A 14,341-nucleotide genomic window follows, 5' to 3' on the forward strand; every position below is an offset into this window, starting at 1 on the left:
ATGAAGATACATACAACTTTAAACACTCTTTATGTCTCTTATAAAGCAACCCAAAATCAAAGATCCATGAGAAGAGAATTATTCCTACTTAATGACCAAAATCAAAGATCCAAGGCAAGCTTGAATTGTTCCTAATTCGATCAGAAATTACTCAGCAATTCTCATAAGTGTTGGTTGGATGCCAAAGTTGGACCATCAATTTTATCAGGCATGAGACTGCCCTAAGAGACTTGTATACATCAGTGGATTTTGATTTGTAGACAGATCAAGCTAGACTTTTGAGCATTTGTACTCGTATTTTCTTCTAAGTAATATAACTAGCCAGAATTTTTTTTGCAAACAAAAAAAGACCACCTTCTAGACTGTTTGTCATAGCCCTCAAACTCAACTTGATTAATGAATTTTAGCCATTTCTTTTAAGCCAGAAGCAGTTCAAGAGAGTTCCGTGTCCCACATGTTAACCCTAATTGGGAGGCCCCAAACTTTCTATAAATAGACACCCTGCCCTCCCACTCAGTTCAATCTCGTTTTTGGAGGTTTCAAGTGCTAGAGCTTTGCTGCCCACGCCCCATTCATAGAGGACATCTCAACAGAAGCTGCCCGACACTATCTACACCCATCTAGCGTCTATTTCCAGCCTCTCCTATGCACTTCTCACACTCTCTTGCTATTACCAGCTGTTGCCGACCCTCTTGGTGGCTGCGTTTTAGCCTGGCATTTGCATACTCTGCATTTGCTGCTCCTCAGTCCTCTCGAACTAGCAACATCATCCTCAAGCTGTGTTTGTCATCAGAACGCTGTGTTTATCAAATATTTCAGCATTTTTGTCTCCCTAGTGCTCTTTTGCCTATTGCCCGTCTCTTGAAGGCTGCATTTGCAGTCTCCCTCTCTCTCCTTTTCCTGTCTAACACTGATTCAGCATCTACACTGCTGCATTTGCTATTGCCAGATGACTTCAAAGGTTGGCTTGCTGCATTTTGGGATCCAATGTGGAGGGGGATATTTATCAAGCCACAAACCAAAGGGGTTCAAAAGAATAGACAAGATGAAGGAAGAATCAAGAGAACCAAAAATACTATATCTATTACTCTGCAAAACACTTTATACACTATACACACCCTCTTAGATCACAACCACTCTTTTGATAGCCCAAGGCATCCATCAACAGTAGGCAAGTAGAAACTTTAAGGAAGAAATATCAAAACCCTGAGGATAGAAGTCATGTCCTAAACTAACTCAGAATATGGTCGTCTAGGTACTCAAATCAACCCCAACAAATCTTTCTACAAGCCAACGCAAGCAAAATTGCAAAAATCGTCTCAAAATAGTCGAAAAATCCACTTTTCATAAGACATGTTGCCTTTTTGTATTTTTAAGCCTAGATGCTCTGTAGCACTGAAGATAACTCCTTGCATTTGTTTTTCATTAAGTTATATTAGAACTCAATTGTCATTAAGCTATTTGAACTCAATAATGAATATTAAATCTATCAAGTTTATGAGGAAGTATCCCATAGATATATATATCTTCAATATTTATATGGATGTCTTTTTCTCATTCTTTACTTCATCAAACATGCAACCACACACATCCACCCCCCTCCAAACCTACACATCCTCCGGCATGTGCCAACCTATGCATCCTTCCGAGATCAAAAAGCGATCTCATCTTCACTCAAAGTATCATGCCCATAATTATACTACTGCCAAGATTATAAATCCAAATCACGGTCATCCTAAGAAACACATAGATATCCGAAGCACTCATGTTCAGATCATAAGACATTGAAAGCTCATACATCCCAAATAACATGCAACCCTCAGTATCCAACTCCACAAAACCAATAGACCCTCTAGGATCAAATGGTAGCGATAGCACATCAAACCTTGTAGCATTCCAAAACATATAAATCTACCTAGATTGTATGGCAACATTGCAGCATTCCATATCCCTTTGACTAGTAGCAACCCACTTGATTTTGATCCATCCAACATATTCACTTTTGTCCCAATATCATATATAAAAAAACATATATCTACATGTATCTTGTTATCGTGCATAGAAAAACATATGCTCCTAGATTCAAAGCTCCATAATGATACATCCTCAATGATAGATATCTCTTGGCTAACATCTTTTTTCACATGCAGATATTGTGGCATCTCTATAACTCAAACAAACAGAAGTAGTGATGCCCTCTTGATAACATCTGCATCTATCCCATCAACAACATCATCAAAAGCATCTAGTTCTTCTTCATCCTAAATCCCTAGATCACCTACATGTACTTCTAATATAGGAATAGCATTACTACTAACTAGGCATTGTTTCATCCTCAATGAATTATCTATTGAGCTAAAAATGCATTAGCTTTACTTAAACAGCCCCAAAACTTGCTTAATTAATGAAGAAACCTTGTTTATTTAAAAGAAACGCAATCCTAGAGAGTTTCTGTGTCCCATAAGCACAAACCCACTTGGGAGGGCCCAAACTTTCTATAAATAAGTATGCTGCCCTCCATTCAGCTCTCAATCTCATTTTTGCACATTTCACATGTTTCAACTTGCTGCCCACACCCCATTCACGGAGGACATCTCAACCGAAGCTGTCCGTTGTTGTCTACATCAGCTGGCCCCTGTATTCCAGCCTTCTTCACACACTTTGGAGCTAGTCATCTGCTGTTCTTGCACCGCTTTCGTACAGCCTGCCACGTCATCACAGCCCTTGTGTTTGCTGCTACAGCTGTTGTACTAACAGTTTTCTCTCTCCTCCAGCTGCCGCCATCTCCTCCAGACTGTCACGAAACTCTCCTGCCCTGCGTTTGAAAGATTTTCTCTCTCCTCTACTGTTGCCCACCATCTACTGCCTGCATTTGGCAGTTTTCTCTCTCATCAGCCTGCGTTTACTGCACATTCTCTCTCCTCACTGCCCTCTACATCAGATCCATCTTCTCACTGCTACGTTTGCTGGTGTTCGACATCCAAAGGCTGCCTTGCTACGATTCGGGATCCGTTTGAAGTACGACACACTCTCCAGCTCATTACCCTTGCCCTGATCCTTAAGATACAAGAGTTCGAGGTTCAGTATTTATTCACTGCATAGTGTGTTTGTTGCATGAGCATTGTATATTCAGCAATTATATCACTTCAGTTATTTTTCTGAGTTACCCTAACTGTATTCTTTTATCAGTCTGAGATTTGTCATACAATTGTTATTCGTGCTTTTGTGTTAGAGTATTTTTTTATATGGAATCAGAGCCTAGTACTCTCTAAGAAACTTAGGCCTTTGATCTAAAAGCTCTCCGCAAGAAGCAAGAACAAAAATAGGTTCAAATGACTTCGAACACATCAACACCTTTTCAGTCTCCAAAACAACCTATACTGAGAACCGAGCGAGAGTGGGCAGAACAGCTTGCTCCACAAAGTTTCGACATAGTGGAAGACACTTCTGACAACACGAAGAAAGGCTATACAAGCTTTCGATTGAAGAATATCATGTGATCATGGACTATAGACGAAAGAAGATTGAGGAGCTCGATCGAAGGATTGCCCTTCAAGAGAAGCTACTCAATGAAGGCATGCATGAATTTCTCTCTTCAGATGTTGCGCATAAATCTGATGATATTGCAGGGCCGTCGAGACCTCCCTCATGGATGGGCCCTCCTGTTGAAGAAAGAGATTTGGAGTATGTTCCATTCTTTCATCCGCTCTAGTGCAAGGTACTTTAAATTCGTCTTTTGTTCCTTCATCTTTTACCTCTTCTGCTTTGCAATATACTAATAGAAATCATGAGGAAGATAGAGTACATTCCATTGACTACAAAAAAGGTTCTCTTGAGAACCAATTCTTGTATGCTAACACACGTCGTGGGGATTATAAGAAAAAGTCAAGTACCTCTTCTTCTACCCTTCCTCCTTCTCAGTTGTCTTCTCAAAATCACAATGAATTTGATGTTTCTATTTCTACATTGCATGGTACATCATCATCATTATCATTTCATTTTCAATCATTAAATGGTAAAAATGAACAAAATGCATCTACACCTTTCACACCACAAATTCAAAACCCACCACATTCTTTCGTTGCTTCTCCACTTACTTTTACACCATTTACATTCCCCTTTCAAACACCTCATGTTACACATCACACCACACCGAGGGGTTATGGAAACATAGGCACCACCTTTAGGATCTCATCCTTTCCTCAATCGGGTGGTGTTCCACCTTCTTCTCACATACTTACGGGATCATTACAACCTAGGTATCCCCCCCAATCTCTCCCAAGTGTGGATCAGTTGGTACCATAGCTTGCCGCTATAGCATTACCTAGTGGACCTTCTGGTCATTCTATTGTGCCCCTGCCGAGCTTTGGACAGGGCTTTTGTGTCCCAGTGCCTCCACCTTCATCGGCACCTTATGGAAACCTTCATGTTCCAGTGCCTCCGCATCAATCGGCACTCACTAGACACTCCCAGCCTATTTCTATCTACCCACCTTTCCCCCTCATTCTTCCTATCAGACATACCCACCACCACCATCTTACCCTCCACCTCCATCTTATCCCACTCTCTCCACACCTCATGGTTCCACCTTATCTTCTGCTAAGCATACTTTCAATGATAAGACTCATTTTAACAGGTCAAATTTTTTACCACCTGGTCAAACTTGATGAGACATGTCCTTGACTCCCAAAATCTATGGGATCTTGTGCAGGGGTTGGAACTCCAACCCGATCCCGCACTTGTTCCATACGAGGTTGTCCACTCATGGAAGGCTAGGAATGCCTCCGCTATTGTAGAGCTGATGCAGGGCTTATTGCCTAAGTTTCATTCTCGTCTTCAGCATTTTGACTTAGCGTCAGAACGATGGGCACACTTGACTGACCGCGATGTGGCTCGGGGTAGGACCCATCATATAAATCTTAACCATGAGCTCCAACTCTTTAAAATCACTAATCGGAATGACTTGAAAGTCAAGTTGGCTAAATATCGGCGACTTCTTGCTGAATTCTCCAGTACGGGGACTCCCAAGACCTCTAACGATCAAGTTACATTGTTTCTGAACAAACTTCCCAAGAAATACTTCAATTTTATGAAAGATATAGTTTCAAAGCCTACCATGCCTACTTTCTATGAATTTGAGTGTCAATTGTTGCGTTGCGCACGATTGTTTGATCAATTTCATATGAACTCTTCCTCAGAGAGGACTCTCGTTGCTCATTCTCAGAAGGGGCAACACGAGAAGGGCAAACAAAATCAAACCTCCACTCAAAATCAATCCAGGGAATCACAAGGAAACTCCCGGTCACAACTCAAACCAAGGTCGCAAAATGTACCTAAAAAGAATAAGTATTATCAACATTGTCAAAAGGCTGGTCATTTTAACGACGAGTGACAATCAAAGGCAAGAGACACAACACCCAAATCTAAGTCTCAAACCCCCGCCTCTCAGTCAGGCAACCCCCAACAAGGGAGGTAGGGTGATGGCAACGGGCAGTTTAAAGGTCAGACTCATACTGCCACCGCTTAGCCATCTCAGTCGACAACATTCTCAACTCCCGAGGGCTTGTCTAATTGGTCTGCAGAGGCCCACATCATCTCCATAGAGACAATCGATACGAGTCTCATCCACATCTGTGAGTTGCCTCCTGACGAGGTTACCACGGAGGCCCACTCGTCACAGTTGAGCACTCTAGCTCTTGTTTGAATTGTGGAAAATGGAGCTACACATCCCATGACTCCTATAGAGGACATTTTCCGTACCTGAGCCCCCGCAACCAGGGGGCCCGCATAGGAAACAACTCCTCGATCAAGATTCAAACTCAAAGTAGCGCTAGTTTTGACATTGACAAGGGTTGGGATCTCGCTTTGTTGAACAATGTATACCATGTCCCCCGGCTTGGGGTGAACTTATTATCTGTTCAGCAGCTTTGCTGGTTGGGGCGAGCAGTTTTCTTTACAATAACCACAGTCGAGATCCTTGACTCTTAGAGTGGTTTAGTGATTGCTCACAATGAGGCACAGCCTAATGGCCTTTACCACATGACTCGCTTTCTAACCAAGCTGACAATCAAAGGCTCCGTGTTCCACAACTTACAGGCATTAGCCACATCTCAAGAGCCTACGAACAATGAGCATCTTTGGCACTTTTGCTTAGGGCATATTGGTTATGACTCTCTTTATGAGTTATCCCACCGTGAGCTGGTTGAGGGTCTTCCCCGCCTAAAACTAGCTCATGATGTCTATAAAGCTTGTCAGCTCAGAAAGCAGCACTGTACCCCATTCCCTCAACAGTCCACACATCGTGCTGAGGAGCCTCTTAGATTGATTCATGTTGATCTTTGTGGGCCGACGTCCACTGCCGCCTTGAATGGCGTGTTATACTTCTTTTTTATAGTGGATGATCATTCTAGATACCTGTGGGTGTACTTCCTCAAGCATAAGTACGATACTTTTATCTATTTTTCTGCTTGGGTACTGCCGGTTTATAATGAGACTAGTCATCGTGAGTGCCTTTGGGTAGAGGCTATTAAGATTTCAGTGTGCATCCTCAACCCGTACCTGCCTATGGCTCTTCTTAACAAGACCTCATATGAGGCATTTTTTGGATCTCGGCCTATCATATCCCTCTTCAGAGTCTTCGGGTGCCGTGCCTACACACACACGCCTGATGATAAGATAGGAAAGCTCACTCCCCAAGCTGATCTCCTTATTTTGTTGGATATTCCTCTGAAGCAAAAGCCTATCGTTTGTTCAATCCTCAGACAAACAAGGTGATCGTTAGGAGGGACGTCATTTTTTACAAGAGCGATATCGTGCAATCCTCTGCACCGGATTCTGATCCTCTTCCTCCTTCCACATCATCGGAGATCCTGCCTCTCCTGAGCCTAGTCTAACATTCTTGCAAATTCTTCATCTCCCAAGCTCCCCTCCGCGAGACCCGTTACCTCCCTAGTACCAGCAAACCATGCGGGATTTGGAGATCCTACCATCGGGTTCCACTCTAGAGGGACCTAGAATATCTACCTGGTTTGCTCCTCAGGCTTCAATTGCGTCGTTGTTTACAATCGATTACATAGCACATTCTAAGCCAAATACATGGCAGGAGGCTCTTCAGCACCCTCCATGGCGAGAGGCCATGGAAAAGGAGCTAGAGAGTATTGACCGAAATGAGACTTGGACATTGTGGATCATCCAAGCCGCCTGAAAGTCATCGAGACAAAGTGAATTTCAGGACCAAGCTAAAAGCTAATGGGACTTTAGATAAGTACAAGGCTCGCCTTATCGTGTAAGGGTTTTGACAGAAGCATGGCATTGATTATGAAGAGATCTTTACTCCTACTGTGCGGTTGACATCTTTCCATTTGCTTCTCGTGCTAGCCGCTCACCACGGTTGGCCAATATATCAAATGGATGTCAAGAGTGCCTTCTTGAATGGTTATTTGAAGGAGGAAGTCTATGTGGAGCGGACATCAAGGCAAAGCTTAGTGCTACTTTTGAGATGATAGACCTTGGTTTGTTGACTTATTTTTTAAAGATGGAGGTAGTTCGTTCTGGGGGATGCATTTTTGTGTCACAGCAGAAGTACGCACTTTAGCTAGTGGAATAGCACACTTCGGATCAGACATGGTCAGTGGCCACACCTCTTGATCATATTGTCCACTTGTCGAAGGATACCCTAGGACAACCCTTTGATACACATATCTATCGCTCTGTTGTAGGAAAACTTCTTTGGTTAATTCACACTAGACCAGATTTAGCTTACTCAGTCAGTATTTCACAGCACCTAGGATGTCACATTGGATTGTCTATCTTCGTATGTTAAGTTATTTACGGTGTACTTATTCTTATGGCCTGACATATGGTTCTGGTTTATGTTTGTAGGGGTACACTAATTCTGATTGGGCACGAGATCCTGACACACGACGTTCCCATGGTGGCTACCTCTTTACCTTGGACATGGCTCCCATTTCTTGGTCTAGCCATAAGTAGGAGACGGTGACGGCTTCCATGACCGAGGTTGAGTAACGGGCTCTCTTCGATGGCACCACCAAGGCCATCTACCTAAGGAGTTTATTGGCAGCACTTCATTTCCCATGCGACTCTCCCACCGTTGTCTACTATAACAATCAAAGTGCCATTGCCCTTTCAAGCAATCCAATCATTACACCACGAACGCGGCATGTGGGAGTCCACTTCCATTTTTCTAGAGAGCAAGTTGAGCTAGGCACTATCAGCCTAGAATTTGTGCCTATATCCGATAATTTTGCAGATATTTTGACCAAAGCGGTCAACCGGCCGATTCTTCAGTACCTGTTACCCAAAATCGGTTTGGATATACCCTCCCCTACTTCTTCACCTTGATGGGGAGCGGGTGCTTCACTCATGCTTTCCCTTCCAATTTGAGAGGGAGCGGCTTCTACTCTTGCTAATGACAGTGATGATGCTTATAGTTTTTTAGACATTCATTCGTTTATTCTTCTGTAATGTATTATGGACATTTGTAACTTCATCCGCACCGTCAGGATGACATGATTGTAAAAGGGCACTTGGACAAGTGAACAATTCCCTTGTGAGGGCTCTGTCCAAGTCGTACCATTGCATTGCATCTTGCGTAAGCATGACATCTTGCATCACCCTTTGCATTACCCCATGCATTAGCATTCTGTTCATATAAACATGCATCTATGCGCATTTATCCCTTTTCGGTCTTTTGGAGTGGTCAACTCTGGATCCACCATATTCGTAGCATTGCCCATGGCAATCTTTAAGGCAGTTTTTTCCTTCGCTTGCTTGCTTGCTTTGCTTATCTTGCTTGCTTCACATATTTTCTAAATCCAAACCTTAGCCTTCTTTTTCTTCACCCACACCCAATAATGGTAGGGATGGTATGCTTATTCTGTGAAGGTCTTGGATCTAACCATCCTTTATCATTCTCTCGTTTGGAGCATGGATACTCAATAGGGCGAAAACTGCTTTGAACCCCACACCTAAATCTAGCTCTATCAAATCTAAAAACAAAAAGACCTCAAAAAAAAAGGAGCAATCCATAGTTGATTCCATCCGTCTTTGTAGGGCCTAGTAGGCCACTAGGCAGCCGGCACGCACCCTTTGTCCGATGCACTATTCTCTCTGGGGTGATCACTTGGGCTCCCTTGGTAAGATAGCCATCGCCTCTGTAGTCTTAATAGGCCACTGGACAACCACGCGCATCCTTTGTCCGATACTTTGGCTACTTTGGGGTGGGACGCCTTGGGGTAAAAGATCTTTCTCGTGGCATCGTTGTTGGGCCTGAGAGGGGATGTTGAACTAAAAATGCATTAGCTTTACTTAAACAGCCCCAAAACTTGCTTAATTAATGAAGAAACCTTGTTTATTTAAAAGAAACGAGATCTTAGAGAGTTTCAGTGTCCCATAAGCACAAACCCACTTGGGAGGGCCCAAACTTCCTATAAATAAGTATGTTGCCCTCCATTCAGCTCTCAATCTCGTTTTTGCACATTTCAGGTGTTTCAACTTGCTGCCCACACCCCGTTCACAGAGGACATCTCAGCCGAAGCTGTCCATTGCTATCTACATCAGCTGGCACCTGTTTTCCAGCCTTCTTCACACAGTTTGGAGCTAGGCATTTGCTGTTTAAAACCAGCCTTCCTTCTTGGAATGGGTGGTGATAACCTCATTTAAGAGTTAATTACAGCAATAAATAAATGCATATAGAATGAAATACACACTTTACCATAACATTCTTGGACAATAGACACCTTGTTGGCCCCAAAATTGGCGCCCCTTGCGGTATTTCTTTAGCTTTCATTCAATTGAAAGAAGTACAACTCGAGATTTTTCAATCTCCTCTTGCTAACCAATTGCTCTTGCTGTCATAGATGACCAGCAAGCCTTTTGGGTCATTTGCCCCTTGATTCACCCAAGACTTCTTCTCCAATTTGACCCTTGGCTGGCCAAATGCTACCCCAAATCAATTCGGGATGGGCTGGCTCCTGAAATCCCTTGATAATCTTCAATTATCAGCTGTTGATTTCAGTCCCTTGAGCCTTCAATCTCTGGCACGGATCCCAAGGTGTCTGTTGAACCCTAGTTTCTGCTGTAAATTAGGGTTTACTGCAGAAATTACAGATCAGCCCACCAAAAATGACTGAGATCTCCTCCGAATGGCTAAGAATTGTTGAGAATGGCTGAGCATAGGCTGAAGGAGATGAGAGAATGCTGTAGAGAGAGAAAATTCTGAGAAGAACTTATCAAAATTAGCTACTGCCCTGCTGTACCAGCCCCAAATGGATGCACCAACAACAATAGGAGCATCAAAGACTGTGATCTTCAGGAGAAAGTGCATCAGCAGCAATTGCCAGCTTCCCAAGGTCAAGAATATGCAATCTCCATCACCAAAATGGTCTCCAATGGCTGGCAAATGGCCCCAAAAGCTGGCAGCAACAGTCCAACACCTCTTTCCAACAGCTCCAAAATGAAAAAACGAGATTTCCCTCTCCCTTCAGCCCTATTTAGCCTTTCCCCCACTTGCATGGGAAAGTTTTGCCAAGTGGCAGCTTTCTTAATCCATTTTCAGCAATTTCCAATCATTTAATTAATTTTCAGAATTAATCAATTCTGAAAATTAATTCAGCCCTTAATCCATGCCCAGAAAATTGACCTTGCCCATCCAAAAATTAATTGCATCTTTTAATTGTACATTTGATTAATCCTTTAATCAAATGTCAATTAAACATAAGCAAAGCATCAAATTTTCACATCCTCGTGACACTGTTCTTGCACCGACCTGCTGTCGTACAGCCTGTCACATCATCACAGCCCTTGCATTTGCTGCTACAACTGTTGTACTAACAGTTTTCTCTCTCCTCCAGCTGCCACCATCTCCTACAGGCTATTGCCAAGCTGTTCTGCCCTACATTTGACAGATTTTCTCTCTCATCTGTTATTGCCCACCATCTACTGCCTGCGTTTGGCAGTTTTCTCTCTCATCAGCCTGCGTTCACTGCACATTCTCTCTCCTCACTGCCCTCTACATCAGATCCATCTTCTCATTGCTGCGTTTGCTAGTGTTTGACATCCAAAGGCTGCATTGCTACGATTCGGGATCCGTTCAGAGTACGACACACTCTCTAGCTCATTACCTCTGCCCTGATCCTTGACATACAGGAGTTCGAGGTTCAATATTCATTCACTGCATAGTATGTTTGCTACATGAGCATTGTATATTCAGCAGTTATATCACTTCAGTTATTTTCTGTGTTCGTTGTCTCTGAGTTACCCTTACCCTAACTGTGTTCTTTTATCAGTCTGTGCTTTGTCGTACGATTGTTATTTGTGCTTTTGTGTCAAAGTATTTCTTTACATTATCTACATGTACTATTGTTGTAGTATCTATCTTCTCAGTCAAAGCATCATTAGTAGACACTTTCACAATAACATCAATGGCTAGTTGATCCGCATTATCGAATACAACCTGTATATCATGTGCACCCTCCTCTAATACTGCATCTGCAACGACAGTCATTGCATTTGTATCATCGATACTAACCTCTATATCAAACAACATAGAAGCATTCCTATTGAGGTAAAACCACATTGTCATGACTTAAACAACCCCAAAACACCCTTATTTAATGAAGACACCTTATTATTTTTAAAGAGAAACGTGATCCTAAAGAGTTACTGTGTCCCACATGCAATACCCTAATTCAGGTGCCCAAACTTTCTATAAATAGGCATGCAACCCACCATTCTCCCTCAATCTCGTTTCTGCACGTTTTAGAAACCATATTTCTGCTGCCCATACCCCGTTCAAGGAGGACATCATGGTCAGAGCTTCCCACTGCTGTCTACTACCATCTAGCGTCGATTCCAATCTCTGACTCCACCTATGAGCTATTGCCTAGTATCTTGGAGCAGTCGCCTACAGTCTGCACCCTGTGTTTGCTACTGACATCATCATTTGGAGCTATCACCATCATCCAAAATCTGCATTTGCTGAGTTTCTCCTCCAGTTGTTGCCTACACTTCCTAGACAATCGTCTACCGTTTTCAACTATCGCCCAGTTTTTCTCTCTCCTCAAGTGCTTGCGTTTTTTGTCTTACTCTCTCCTCATTGCTTGTCTACATTAGATCCAACCTCTTTGGCTGCATTTGCTATTGTCTGACACACGAAGACTGCCTTGCTACATTTCAAGCTCCGTTTGGAGTACGAGACACTCTGCAGCTCATAACCTCTGCCTTGATCCCAAAGTTACAAGAGTTCGAAGTTCAGTATTTACTTCATAGTATGTTTGTTCTATGAGCATTGTATATTCAATAGTCAAACAATTCATTATTCATTGTGTTCATTGTCTCTAAGTTACCCTAACTCTAACTGTGTTCTATGTTTATCAATTTGCGCTTTGTCGTACAATTGGTTTTGTGTTTTCTGCATTTAGAGCATTTCTTCACAATCCCTAGTCAAGATCTTTGCATTATCAATACCCTTTGGTATTGCATTTGTACCATAGTACCCCGAAATGGCGTTTCGAGGCTGCCGAAACGGACCGGCCGTTTCGAACTGAAACGAAAACGGCAAACCGGTGTTTCGGCACCCTACAGTCCGTTTCGGGACACTCCAACTCCCACCGCCTCCGTCGCCTCCTCCACCGCCGCTATTGCCTAGTATCTTGGAGCTGTCACCTGCAATCTGCACCCTGTGTTTGCTACTGACATCATCATTTGGAGCTATCACCATCATCCAAAATCTGCATTTGTTGAGTTTCTCCTCCAGTTGTTGCCTACACTTCCTAGACAATCGTCTACCGTTTTCAACTATCGCCCAGTTTTTCTCTCTCCTCGGGTGCTTGCGTTTTTTGTCCTACTCTCTCCTCATTGCTTGTCTACATCAAATCCAACCTCTTTGGCTGCATTTGCTATTGTTTGACACACGAAGATTGCCTTGCTACATTTCAAGATCCGTTTGGAGTACGAGACACTCTCCAGCTCATAACCTCTGCCTTGATCCCAAAGTTACAAGAGTTCGAAGTTCAGTATTTACTTCATAGTATGTTTGTTCTATGAGCATTGTATATTCACTAGTCAACAATTCATTATTCATTGTGTTCATTGTCTTTAAGTTACCCTAACTCTAACTGTGTTCTATGTTTATCAGTTTGCGCTTTGTCGTACAATTGGTTTTGTGTTTTCTGCATTTAGAGCATTTATTCACAATCCCTAGTCAAGATCTTTGCATCATCAATACCCTTTGGTATTGCATTTGTACCATAGTACCCTGAAATGGCGTTTCGGGCTGCCAAAACGGACCGGCCGTTTCGAACTGAAACGAAAATGGCAGACCGGCGTTTCGGCATCCTACGGTCCGTTTCGGGGCACTCCAACTCCCACCGCCTCCGTCGCCTCCTCCACCGCCGCCGCTGTTGCCTAGTATCTTGGAGCTGTCGCCTACAGTCTGCACCCTGTGTTTGCTACTGACATCATCATTTGGAGCTATCACCATCATCCAAAATCTGCATTTGTTGAGTTTCTCCTCCAGTTGTTGCCTACACTTCCTAGACAATCGTCTACCGTTTTCAACTATCGCCTAGTTTTTCTCTCTCCTCAGGTACTTGCGTTTTTTGTCTTACTCTCTCCTCATTGCTTGTCTACATCAGATCCAACCTCTTTGGCTGCATTTGCTATTGTTTGACACACGAAGACTGCCTTGCTACATTTCAAGATCCGTTTGGAATACGAGACACTCTCCAGCTCATAACCTCTGCCTTGATCCCAAAGTTACAAGAGTTCGAAGTTCAGTATTTACTTCATAGTATGTTTGTTCTATGAGCATTGTATATTCACTAGTCAAACAATTCATTATTCATTGTGTTCATTGTCTCTAAGTTACCCTAACTCTAACTATGTTCTACGTTTATCAGTTTGCGCTTTGTCGTACAATTGGTTTTGTGTTTTCTGCATTTAGAGCATTTCTTCGCAATCCCTAGTCAAGATCTTTGCATTATCAATACCCTTTGGTATTGCATTTGTACCATAGTACCCTGAAATGGCGTCTCGGGGCTGCCAAAACGGACCGGCCGTTTCAAACCGAAACGAAAACAGCAGACCGGTGTTTCGGCATCCTACGGTCCGTTTCGGGGCACTCCAACTCCCACCGCCTCCGTCGCTGCCTTCACCGCCGCCGCCGCCTCCTCTTTTTCTTCTTCTTCTTCTTCCTCTTCCTCTTCCTCTTCCTCTTCCTCTTCAAGAGTCTAGAGACCAATACAGAGTACTCATTGCTCACTGGACTTTGGAGTTTTGACAAATTATTCACATGACATAGATACATGTATTATTGTATCTT

The 14,341-nt window shown here is 43.0% G+C and overlaps 1 protein-coding gene across 2 annotated transcripts in view; it reads right to left on the reverse strand.

Annotated features, from left to right (window-relative positions):
* LOC148040964 (uncharacterized) overlaps positions 1–14,341 on the reverse strand; it is an 82,599-nt gene that overhangs the window by 44,953 nt on the left and 23,305 nt on the right. The window lies entirely within an intron of this gene.

The sequence above is a fragment of the Lygodium microphyllum genome, chromosome 1, assembly GCF_053477565.2.
Source record: "Lygodium microphyllum isolate KBCC chromosome 1, Lygodium_microphyllum_v1.1.10, whole genome shotgun sequence".
In the NCBI taxonomy this organism is placed as follows: domain Eukaryota; kingdom Viridiplantae; phylum Streptophyta; class Polypodiopsida; order Schizaeales; family Lygodiaceae; genus Lygodium; species Lygodium microphyllum.